General features: G+C 42.7%; 1 long non-coding RNA gene across 1 annotated transcript; it reads left to right on the top strand.

Annotated features, from left to right (window-relative positions):
* The first annotated feature begins 9,935 nt into the window (after positions 1-9,935).
* On the top strand, positions 9,936-10,875 carry LOC120993221. The gene is made up of 4 exons (XR_005777169.1): positions 9,936-10,255; positions 10,338-10,465; positions 10,549-10,676; positions 10,772-10,875. It is a non-coding gene; the product is annotated as an uncharacterized LOC120993221 (long non-coding RNA).
* Positions 10,876-13,266: the final 2,391 nt, after the last annotated feature.

Genomic DNA, 13,266 nt, shown 5'->3' with positions numbered 1-13,266 from the left:
ATTATTTTGCTTTAATATACGGGTGGGACAAGTTTTCATTAGGAAAATGCTTAACTCCAGGGTTGTTATTTTAGCGTTAGAATTTCATCTACCATGGTTTATGCCTGGCCAAGTTGATTAGCCGGGGATTAAGATGTAAGCCTTAATTATTAGCATAACATTAGTTGCTAGCTGACTGATTGAGGTCTGAAATGCTGTGAAGTCTCTCCATCCACACAAGCCACCAGGATAACACCAATGACAACCAGACTGTGGAGCAAAACGTATGACGACTTGTTTTTTTGCAGGACAAGTTGTACTTTTTAATGACACCAATTAATATTGCATATAATGTAGTGGGAAGCTGGAAATTTTTTTATAAAAGGGGGTCAAATTGGATAAAAACATAATTCCACCATTACTTTATGGGTTTCGTTTCTAAAGTGTTTCCTGTGCAGTAAAACTGACAATTCTCTGGATCAGTACAATTAACGGAGATTCTAATTTATATAGTTTTTCTTGTGTTTTAATACAAAAATAAAGAAAACTTTGGAAATTATTTTTTTCTTTGCATCATCATATTCTGAGCTCCATAATAAAATGAGCTTTCACACAGCTCCTGAGACAAAAATATACAAATATTTTCATCTAGGGAGCTGTGTGAGAGCCCATTTTTTTATTTATTTGCGGGACTATCTGTAGTTTTTATTGATATTATTTTGGAATGTGTATGACTTTTAGATCACTTTTTATTAAATATTTTGGAGAGGTAAAGCGATGAAAAAATGGAAAATTTTCCATTTATATTTATTTTTTGTTATGGCATTCACCGTACAGGATTAAGACTTTTATATTTTAATAATACAGGCATTTTTTGACGCAGCAGTGCAAATTATCTTTCTTTCTTCATTGTTTATTTCAGTTTTTGTTATGGGCAAAGGGGGGTAATCAGAATTTATAATATTTTTTCAAGCAAGCAAGTGCGGATGCGGTGCGATTTTCACGCACGGTTGCGAGGTGACGATCGGGATGGGGACCCGATCATTATTATTTTCCCTTATAACATGGTTATAAGGGAAAATAATAGCATTCTGAATACAGAATGCATTGTAAAATAGAGCTGGAGGGGTTAAAAAAAAAAAAAATTATTTAACTCACCTTAATCCACTTGTTCGCGCAGCCGGCATCTCTTCTGTCTTGTTTTGTGAGGAATAGGACCTTTTATGACGTCACTACGTTCATCGCATGGTCCGTCACATGATCCATCACCACTGACCATGTGATGAGCGTAGTGACGTCATTAAAGGTCCTATTCCTCACAGATGAAGACAGAAGAGATGCCAGCTGCGTGAACAAGTGGATTAAGGTGAGTTAAATTATTATAATTTTTTTTAACCCCTCCAGCGCTATTGTACTATGCATTCTGTATTCAGAATGCTATAACATGGTTATAAGGGAAAATAATACAATCTACACAACCTTGAACCCAAACCTGAACTTCTGTGAAGAAGTTCGGGTCTGGGTACCACAGTCAGTTTTTTAGCACACGCGTGCAAAACGCATTGCACACGCGCGATAAAAACTGAACAACGGAACGCAATCGCAGTCAAAACTGACTGCAATTGCGTACCTACTCGCGCGGGTTTGCCGCAATGCACCGGGATGCATCCGGACCTAATCCGGACACGCTCGTCTGCAAGGGGCCTAGTAGTGATGAGTGGCAGGGGCAATATTCGAATTCGCAATATTTCACCAATATTTTGTAGAATATTCGTCATATATTCGAGAATTCAAGACTATATTCTTGATTGCGAAAATTGGCAATGTTATATTCGCATAATGTGCACGAAATATAGGCATGGGTCACTTATGCTACATTTTTCAAGCTGGTATAAGTTTCCTGAGAGTGAAGAAAATGGTTGGCACAGCAGAACATTATAATAGCTTTATATGCAGATAGAGTGTTCCAATATATTTGCGCTTGCGAATTTTTAGCAATAGTAAGGGGTAGGCAACTTTGATATTGGCTGCTAGGGATGTTGCTAAGCTGTGACAAAGCCTTCTCATTGGCCCACAAGCTAGAAGAAGGGAGGGATGATCACCTGATGTGTACTGTGTTATAAAAAAAAAAAAGAATATTCGATTCTACGAATATATAGCGCTATATTCTAAGTATTTGCGAATTCTCGGAGTGCCGATATTCCCGATTAAAATTTGTTATTCGAATATTGGCGCTCAACACTGTTCACGAACACCAAACAGCCACGGTAGCTAATGGCACCCTACACCATGACCATTTTATGATGGTTAATAGGTGCTTTTCAGTCCTCCTGCGAACTCTGATGCCACCATCATTAGTACCAGGGATGAACCTGCTTTCATTACTGAATACCATTTACCATTCATACCTCCAATGACATCTGCAATGAATTTGCCAGTAAATAAGCTAATGTGCATACAGGCCCACAGTGCAAACTGCAAGTCTGCAGTAGAAATCTGAAGGTCACTCTTGAATTTCAGCCATAATTTCCAAGGTGGATTTTTATACATGAGTTTGTTATGTGCCCACACCCTTTGGAGGCAAAGGGAATAAATCACAGTGGGTGGATCTAGAGAGGGATAATGCAGCTACAAATGAGCAGTGAAAATCAGATTGTTCATGGGAAGTTTACTTTCCAGCCTTAGCACCCAATGTTCATCAGCAGAGCTTCTAAGCACAGGCCACTGGCCATAGACCCTACAAGGAAATTTCCTGGTGGGCTGGAGCCCAGGGGGGCGCCAAGTCCTCCTAATGGCTATTGGCTGGGTACATAACAATCTGATGCTCTAAACATTAATGCTTGCTTTTTTTCTAGGGCCACTTTAAGTTTCCAGTCCGCCAATGATGGCACATCAGCACAGTGATAAGCCTTAACTGGAAACTGGATACCTTTCTTTTTTTACAACTCAGACAGACCCCTAAAAAGGGTATTGTCACGGCTGAGGATGGGGGAAATCCTCAGCCGTGCGATGCCAGAAGATGTAAGGCGGCTCGGCCAGGACGACAGGATTAGGGAGCAGGTCACCTCCTAAATGCATCCATAACCTGACCCTGACTCCTAGCTACATGAGCCGACCTTGATGGTAGGAGGGCTCATGCACCGGAACCTTGAAGTCCCTGCTAGCCCTCAATATGGCCCTAACCTAGGAGCAGGGTAAGACGGCCTGTTCCTTCTGGACGCGGAGGAACAGGGGTCTCACTGGCCAAGCTGCAAGGAATGGGGGAACACATACAACATACAGATATGACAGGGGAACTAAACAAGTTCCACTCATACCTGTCACAGCCACGCTGACTGGAACCCATGCATGCACTACTCATGTCCACAGAACACAAAGGGACATAGCACACATAACACACAGGTTACCAGGACATCCATAGTTGCACTAAACAGGAAACAAAGGGAAACATCAACTGAACATCATGTAAACATAACTTATACTTCACAGATAAACCTATGACCACAAGGGTGGCCCCACTGGCAGGTGATATACAGAGGAGGCTGCTCCAGCTACACATGGCTGAAGCAACCCCCTGAGACATGCCAAACACTGAGGCTTTATAGGCCAAGAGGCCACACCCAACAGTCAGACACACCCCGTGACTCACACACACTGAAAGGGAGTTAACCCTTCCAGCACCAGGGAAGGGAAACATAAAAAGGGAAGTGTCCAAACTACATGGCGAGCGTGTCCTGGGAGTCAGACCGAAGGCCGGGACACTGCCACCACATGTACACATACTAAACGTTGCCACGGACAGCCACAGTGAGGGGAAAGGTCCCAGTGCACAGGTAACATAAAACATTGCACACCATACATACATACACACACACACACCTAACATAAAGGAAGTCAGGTGAGACCGCATGCCAAAGCAGCAAGCTGCCTAGCGCCGCTCAGGCTGCTCTGCTGACAAATACAGAACACAACTAGTTGCCCACGGCAACCACAAGTGAGGCCACACACAGCGACCCTCACCTGTGGTTGAACACACAAACTAAACCGCAGGCAACCGCATGCGGTAAAGAGTCACGGCAATAGCCATGGCCGTGACAGGTATTCCAGTAACACATTATCCTCCATCTACTGGCTAGATTGTTAGGGGTCCGACTGCTAGGACCCCAAGTGATAATGAGAATGGGGATCCTGTGCCCTCATATGAATGGATGGTTGGTTGAGCCTGTGCACTGCTGGACAATGCAATGAGTAAGGGAATGCAGGAATGGAGCTGTTGGATGCCGCTCAACTGATGCTGCATTTAAATGGGTGACAGGATAAGACCCCTGTTCTCTTAATGGTTGGGGATTCCAGCAGAGTGAGAGATTTCCAATACATAGTAATACTGTATTGGTCGTGTGTTCTTGATACTCTGCATGGCTCTTGCCTACAGTGCGTACAGTGAGCACTAATCATGTAAGCAGAGCACGCTCCCTGCCGTGTGTCTTATTTTTGGACCACATGAACTTCTGCATTTTACCTCAGTATTTGTTTTATCTTTTGCAAACAAATCTTGTTTTATTTGGAATCCAGGCTCCAAGTATCAGCATTTTCGGAAGGTCAAGTTGGGAAGCTAGAAGAAACATCTGGGAAGTAAAATCATTGACTCTCCCATATTTGTAGTATTTGAATCCCACAATTCCACTTAAAGTATAGATTCAATTCTTTTTATGGTGTACATTTGAATATGAAATAATATTCCATATTGAATATAATTTGGTGTGCACTAAATATAAGGGAATCTGTCACCAGTGACCTCTCTATCCAACTGTGCATAGGCACACAGCTGTGGTTCACCTGATTAAAACACTGTTTTTCTTTTGTTGATCCGAGGCTCCGTTCCAAAGTTATGATACTTTTAATTAATATGCAAATTAGGTCTTCAGTGCAATGAGGGCATCACCATTAGTCTTGTTGTGTATCAATGCAAGTGCCAATACAGTAGTTATCGACAGGTAATATCAGGGACCTGGGCACTTACAGCGATAGCTAACACCTCTGGGTGCTTGTAACCTCATTTGCATATGCATTCAAAGTAGATTTTTGGAGAATCACGGACAGAGAAAAAGGCAAAAAAGGTACCATTTGTTAATTATGTACATGACCTACAGTGTAAATTGAGCAGTTTAATATGACAATAGTTGATGGCAGACTCCCTTTAAGATAACTAATCAAATTATCCCACTAGATGTACTTACGTTTTTATTCAAATCGTACAGAGGAATAAACTTTACATTGGTTCCCAGTGTATACTTTTACAAGTACCTTTATACTGTGCTGGTATGACGTATAGTTATGTAGTGCCCTGAAGCATTTGCTCCTACTGCTACTACACAAAGCCATTAAACTCACTACCTTAGTGCACTTGGAAGGGTTATATTCTGTCCACAGATGTACGTTACAGAATTCTCTGACTGGTTGTGAGTGGTAATCTCTGTACAAGCAATGGTAGACAGCTGAACTCACTAATATCCCTTAGGTCGTGGTACCAGTTGTATGTGAAGATCCAGTGAGGAGGATACAATGGAGATGCTTTGGTAATTTATTAAATTTACCTTGAGCAAATACACATGGAGGACATTAGAGGATATTAGAGGTCAACACAAAATGCTCTCACCAGCTCTGAGTCTGCTGCAGAAAAGAAAGACACAGGACCAAACACAGAACAAACAGGATATTATGTCACTGAAAGGGAGGCGTAGACAGAGAGCAAAGGCAATGAGATTTACATAATACATTCGGGAAACCTATAACAAGAATGACCACAGGGTGGCAGCATTACATAACATGGTAATAATATGATGCAAACAAAGTACGGCCAGAGAACTCATCCACTAGATGGCTTTTATGGATGCGCGTCCCCAATTGATTCCTTCCACCATAGAAGTCTGCATAAGGCCTCCTGCACACGAACGTGTGTGCCCCGTGTTCGTGCTGCGGGCCGCAAATTGCTGGCCACAATGCACGAACATTGTCCGTCGGGAAGCTGCAGCGGATCGCGGACCAATTCACTTTAATGGGTAAGCGATCCGGCCGTTACGCAAAAAGATAGGACATGTTCTATCTTTTCGCGGAACGGAAGTACGGCCGAACCCCACGGAAGCACTCCGTAGTGCTCCCGTAGGGTTCTGTTTCGTGCTTCCGTTCCGCACCATTCCGCATCTCCGGATTTGCGGACCTATTGAAGTGAATGGGTCCACATCCGTTATGCACACGGAACGGTGCCCATGTATTGCGGATCCGCAAATGCGGTCCGCAATACGGTAACGGGAAGCACACGTTCCTATTAAGTTTTGAGACAGCACGCCAAAGAATTGATGTTCAAAAATTCTGTTTTTATTCATTCACGTTTCAACACCAGTGGTACATTCTCAACACTTATTGCAACGTTTCTGGCCCAATTTCGGTGCCCTTCTTCAAGCTGTACATGAGGGAGTCTGAATCCACGTCGTGAATGCATGCCGTGGATTCAGACTCCCTCATGTGCAGCTTGAAGAAGGGCACCGAAATTGGGCCTGAAACGTTGCAATAAGTGTTGAGAATGTACCACTGTTGTTGAAATGAATAAAAACTGAATTTTTGAACATCAATTCTTTGGCATGCTGTCTCAAAAACGTAATATGGTATAAATATGATAACACAAATACAGCAATTTATTAAATGGAAGAAATAAATGCTGGGACAGCACACTCCCCGTCTGAAATCCTAGGATTTCACACTATATGCAAAACATGAATGCTTATATGATGTTCAATATAAATACTGGAACCTGAAAGACAAAAGGCAACAAAGAAAACACAGTAAATTAGACGGGGTGGACAGGAACAGTCCAATGTTTGGAATTTTAGGAATAGTCCGGAGATGGATGACTAAATGGAAGAAAAGTTCTTAAAAAGTTGCTCAAGGTAGAAGAAATCATTTCTCAAAGGGTAAGAGTAGAACAATCTCAGATGCAGGCCTGATGAAGGACTTGGGATCACCTTGTTTTGTGATGGTCACTCCCACCTTATGGACCTTGCCATCTTCACTGGTGAAGATTTTTGAGATGAGACCCATGGGCCAGGAATTTCTTTCCACCTTCTGGTCTTTCATGAGAACAAGATCTCCTATTTGTAAGTTTGGCTTAACCTGCTGCCACTTCCTACATCCTTGAAGAAGGGTTAAGTACTCCTTTTTCCACCTGCTCCAGAAACAGTTGGCCAGATGTTGAACGTGTTTCCACCGTTTCTGATATAGGTTACCAGAAGAAGACTCTTCAGGTGGATTAGGAACAGATCCAAACTTCTAAGTGAGAAGAGTTGCTGGAGTGAGAATGGCAGGGGATTCTGGGTACATAGATACAGGTACAATAGGCCTTGCGTTGACGATAGCAGATACCTCAGCTAGGAAGGTGGTCAAAGTCTCATGGGTAAACCTTGAGAAGTTTGAGTCTATTAGCATACAGTCTAATATTTTGTGAGTGATGCCTATCATTCTTGCCCATGAACCGCCCATATGAGAGGCATGAGGGGGGTTAAAGATCCATGTACAACCATTGTTGGCCAAGTAGTCTTGAACTGGCTTAGAGTCAATTTGCAATTCTCGGCAGGCGCCAATAAAGTTGGTTCCATAGTCAGATCTCATTTGCTTTACTGGTCCTCTGATGGCTAGAAATCGTCTTAACCTCTTCAGGACACATGACATACCGGTACGGCATGTTGTCCTGGTACTTAAGGACACATGACGTACCGGTACGTCATGTGTATTTCCGATCACCGCTGCCCGGCGGGCGGTGATCAGAACCCGATGCCTGCTCAAATCATTTAGCAGGCACCTTGGCTAAATGCGCGGGGGGGGTCCCCCCCCCCCGTGTCGGCAAGTGCCGCAAACCGCAGGTCAATTCAGACCTGCGGTTTGCGGCTTTTACCTGCGGTTTGCGGCAGCTGGCGGCGGTGCCATCGGGTCCCCATGCGGCTGTAGGGGGGACCCGATGGCATGGAAGGCAGCGCGATGCCTAAGGAAGTCATCGCGCTGCCTTCCGGTGATGAGCCTGTGAGATCCAGCCCCCTGGATCTCACAGGCCAAAAGCTGTATGAGTAATACTCACTGTATACTCATACAGCCAATGCATTCCAATACAGAAGTATTGGAATGCATTGTAAAGGGATTAGACCCCCAAAAGTTCAAGTCCCAAAGTGGGACAAAAAAAAAAGTGAAAAAAAAAAAGTTTTCCGCCTAAAAAATGTAAAGTTTCAAGTAAAAATAAACAAAAACTTCATTTTCACCAAATAAAGTTAAAAAAAAATGGTAAAACATAGGGGGAAAAAAAAGTATACATATTAGGTATCGCCGCGTCCGTATATTCCGGCTCTATAAATATATCACATGACCTAACCTCTCAGACCTAACCTCTCACCTTGTCACCTTACATCACAAAAAGTACAACAGCAAGCGATCAAAAAGGCGATTGCCCACCAAAATCATACCAATCTAACCGTCACCTCATCCCACAAAAAATTAGCCTTTTAATTAGGTTATGATGGTGCTGCCACCATGAGTGGAGTATACTCGGGTGTTCAAACTCGCATTCAAAAGAAAGAAAGAAATGCCTTGTACATTCACTGTGCAGCCCACAACCTTAATTTAGTTCTACAAGATGCCGTGAGCCACGTACCTGAGGTGTCAAGATTTTTTGAGGTGATACAGAGTTTGTATGTTTTTTTTGGAGAAAGTATCACCCGATGGTCTGTTCTTCAGTCACTAACCACTGAATCCTCTGTGACCCTAAAAAGACTGTGCCCAACACGATGGTCATCCCGTTATGACTCGCTGCTTGCCCTACGCTTTCGGTTTGTTGATGTCCTTAAAGCACTGTCTAAATTAATATTGACTTCGACCAAAAGTAAAGAGAGGGAAGAGGCCAGGGTCCTTAGGAATAAAATTGAATCTTTTGAGTTTGTCTTCCTACTTGTTCTACAGAGTAAAGTTCTGGAGCATATAAATGCAATATCAAAGGTTCTGCAGTCAGAACATATGGATCTGTGCAATGCAGCCCATTTAATTCATAATGCCATTGAAGCTCTTAGCAGCTACAGGAAGCAATTTGAAGATGCTAAAACAACAGCTATCAAACTTGCTGAGAAGTGGGGAATTCCTGCAATGTTTGTAATTAAAAGAGTGCCCAAAGTAAAGCGCCATAGTGGGGAGCTATGTTTGGACGAAAGACTGCAAGACCCAGAGAAGAGATTTAAAACTACTATTTTTTATGCTACTTTAGATGTAATAACATCCCAGTTATCAAGCAGATTTGGTAGCATGAACACTGTAGTTGAAAGATTTCGGATCATTCAGCCACGTGTGCTGGCGACTGAATCAGAGGATAACTTGTTTCAAGCTGCACTGCAATTTCAGCATTATTACCAAGATGACATATCTTCCGATTTCGCAGGGCAATTGGTTAGTTTTCGGAGCGCACTGCAAAATGAGATCTCTGAGCTCCACACAGTTAAAGATTTGGCACACCTGCTTATAATTGACAATGCTGCTTTGTCATCTACCCTACCGGATGTATGTACAGCTTTAATACTTTTCCTCACATTACCAGTGACGGTGGCATCTGCAGAAAGATCATTTTCCAAATTATCTCTGATTAAAAATTACTTGAGAAACAGCATGTCACAACAACGGCTTTCTGGCCTTGCCCTTCTAAGCATTGAGAATGAAAGAGCAAGAAAACTCGACATTCCAGCTATTGTTGACAAATTTGCTGAGTCTAAAGCGAGACGGCGCAACTTCTAGTAATATGTATTTTGCGTAAGTGAGCAGTTTGTTGGGTACAGGGAGTTATATTATCAAAGTTCATACTAACCCAGTTCAATTTATTCAACTTTGGTTGTACTAAACAGTTAGTTTGGTTCTATTTTAGCTGCCTTCTTTTTGGTAACAATGATGCAGATTAATAAACAATTCTGATGTTGTTAGACTCTAAAACACAACGACCGCCTTTGAACTATTTGAATACAGCACTGGTTTCTGCACAACAAAAGCTTAATATCAAAAAGAAGGCAGATGTTACCAACATCAAAAATACTTAACATAATTACTAAATGCTACCATCTCCTTTCCTACAGTGAGAACAAATTGGTTCCTTTCTACTTGATGCCTCCTCGTTGGACCTGGCTGGTTAATTTTGATGTTTCATTTGGATTTCTGTTCTGGTTGAGAAGCACAACTCGTGCTTATTCACAATCAAATTTTGGTAAGTAAAAAATTTATATAATTTTATATTTAACATATCTAATTATGCAACTTAATAAATGCTACCATCTCCTTTCCTACAGTGAGAACAAATTGGTTCCTTTCTACTTGATGCCTCCTCGTTGGACCTGGCTGGTTAATTTTGATGTTTCATTTGGATTTCTGTTCTGGTTAAGAAGCATGACTCGTTCCTTTTCACATTCAAATTTTGGTAAGTAAAAAAATGTATATAATTTTATATTTAACATATCTAATTATGTCACTTAATAAATGCTACCATCTCCTTTCTTACAGTGAGAACAAATTGGTTCCTTTCTACTTGATGCCTCCTCGTTGGACCTGGCTGGTTAATTTTGATGTTTTATTTGGATTTCTGTTCTTGTTAAGAAGCACAACTCGTACTTATTCACAATCAAATTTCAGTAAGTAAAAAAATTTATTATATTTGAAATTCTTATCTAATTAGGCACCAAACTGACAGCCAATATTCTGTGATTATTATATTTTTTAATTGTAGGTGATTTACCAAGATATGGGTCAAGAAGCTTTATGCCTTATGTGGAGAATCTTTGTTCTGGAACGCTTTTAACATTTTTTTCTATATTTTATATGGTAACATTAAAAAAAAAAAATTAAAACCCTTATCTCCTTCTATTTAATATTCAACTACAACACTTTCAAACCGGGAGGGGGTGGAGTCTTGGCGGGGGTGGAGTTTTGGCGGGGGTGGAGTCTTGGCGGGGGTGGAGTCTTGGCGGGGGTGGAGTCTTGGCGGGGTGGAGTCTTGGCGGGGGGGCCCCAATTTAAAGTTTGCCCTGGGGCCCATAGAACTCTAGTTACGCCACTGAGTGAGAGGTTTATGGCACACGTGCCAACTGTAACATTCAGTGTTATGTTTCTCAGCGCGAAAGCACTGTAGAATGTGAACTAACCTTGCAATGGTGTGAACGAGCCTTGACCATCTGGAGAAGCATTCAAAGCGATAACAGCCCAAGCCAGCCCTCTTTGGTGACTTGGTGACAGGGGTACTAACTTCAGGGCAAATCTCTGGATCTTTATGAGGATCTTGGAGACAGAAGACGTCTTGAGTAGGAGTTTCTTTGCTCTGGTTCAGTAAAAACTCCAGTCCTTGTGTCCTTTTGAGCAGTTCTATGGATTCCTCGGCTGTGGGCAATGATTTTAGTGCGTCGTCCACATAGAAGTCTCTTTCAACGAAGTTTAGGGCATCTTTCCCAAACTCTGACTCACCATCAGAGTCAGCCCTATGTAGGCCATATGTAGCACCAGCAAGTGAAGGACTGTTACCGAACACGTGCACCTTCATGCGGTATTCAACCATTTCCTTGCTGGTGTCATTTTCTCTGTGCCAAAGAAACCTGAAATAATTTCTGTGGTCTTGCCATATGATAAAGCAGTGGAACATTTGTTCAATGTCTGCAGTAATGGCAACTGGCTCCTTTCTGAATTTCATAAGTACTCCTACCAGATTATTGATCAGGTTTGGACCGGTGAGAAGGACGTCGTTCAGAGATACGCCATTATGTTTGGCACTTGAGTGGAATACCACTCTTATCTGGTTTGGTTTCCGTGGGTGATATACTCCAAAGGAGGGAAGGTACCAGCATTCCATGCTCTTGCAAAGGTGGAGCCGGCTCAGCATTGTCATTGTGAAATATCTTATCCCTGAAGGCCAGAAAATGATTTTTCATTTCGGGTTTGTTTTTTAACGTACGTTGCAAGGAGAGGAATCTGGATAGTGCCTGTTCCCGGTTAACAGGAAGTCTGGCTGCAGCTGCCTCGAAGATGCAGGCTGGTGTGTGTACGCAGGCGCGATCTAACGGCACGGCGGGGCGCAGGCGCAGAAGATTGGGCATGAACGATGCCCGGAGGATTGAATTGCGCAGGCGCAGGATCGGGACTGGGGAGAGTTCTAGCCGCCGCCCAGCGAAGTGAATAATGATGAGCTGGGCGGGGCTTAAGAACGGCAGTTGAGAAGGCTGGCTGGGCGCATTTTCACATGAAACGCCGCCCCTTGGGCAGATTGCTGACCGAAGAAGCAGGTTATAAAACTTTATATTTCGCTCTTTATAAGGTGGACAGGGGGGATACTTATATGCTTTTAAAAGACTGTATAAGACTTGTAATGTGATATATTTAACTATATATGCTGTTTTGGCCTGTCAGTGTCCCTTTAAGGGGGGTTAGAAAGCTTTTCATTTACCTCGTAATGATGAACACATGGCTCAAAGTGAGTTGTGCAACCATTTTTGAGCTTAAAAGTTTTGAAGGAGTTCACTTGAGATGGTTTGTGGCTCTTATCTATACATACATACTTATCTATACATACATCGCCCCCAGCCTACGTCGAGTCTCTGTGCATATGGGGCGTTGTCAGGACTGTTGCATTGTTGCCGCACTTTGTGAACTCCCCCGAGCAAGAGTAGGACGTCAGCATTCATGTCCATAGGATGAATCTCACTAGCTAGATGTTTCAGGTGGGAATGATGGTATGCAGCTTCTGGAGTAGGAATTTCATCTCTTTCATCGGGTATCTGATCGCATTCGATTAACCTTGGCAAGGGTTAACCTTGGAGGAGATAAGGTATCCAGTGGCTCTTCTGCCATAAGTCTCTACATGACCAGAACAAGTGTTCAGGGTGTATGGTGTTGCTTCTCCTGTTATGCCGAAGACCTCAAAGAATTCAAGTTTCACCAGAGACCTATTGCTTTGTTCATCTATAATGGCGTACATTCTGGTGTCCTTTTCAGATTGGCCTTCTGGGTAGACGTTGACCAAACACACTTTTGCACAGCACTTGGAACCAGTCTCCTTGCCACATATTTCCATACAGGAAGAGGAGACAGTCATTGTAGCTAGCTCCTGAGCTGGTGGCTCCCTGTCATGAAGTGTAACAGCGTTGGTTGCGGCTTGAGATGGTGCGTTGTCTGGAGGCAAAGTAGGATGCATTGATGTAACATGCTTGTCACTGCTCCATTCTGCACACCTGATGA

This window comes from Bufo bufo, chromosome 3 (genome assembly GCF_905171765.1).
Source record: "Bufo bufo chromosome 3, aBufBuf1.1, whole genome shotgun sequence".
NCBI classification, from domain to species: domain Eukaryota; kingdom Metazoa; phylum Chordata; class Amphibia; order Anura; family Bufonidae; genus Bufo; species Bufo bufo.
This window is presented reverse-complemented; position numbering and strand designations above follow the sequence as displayed.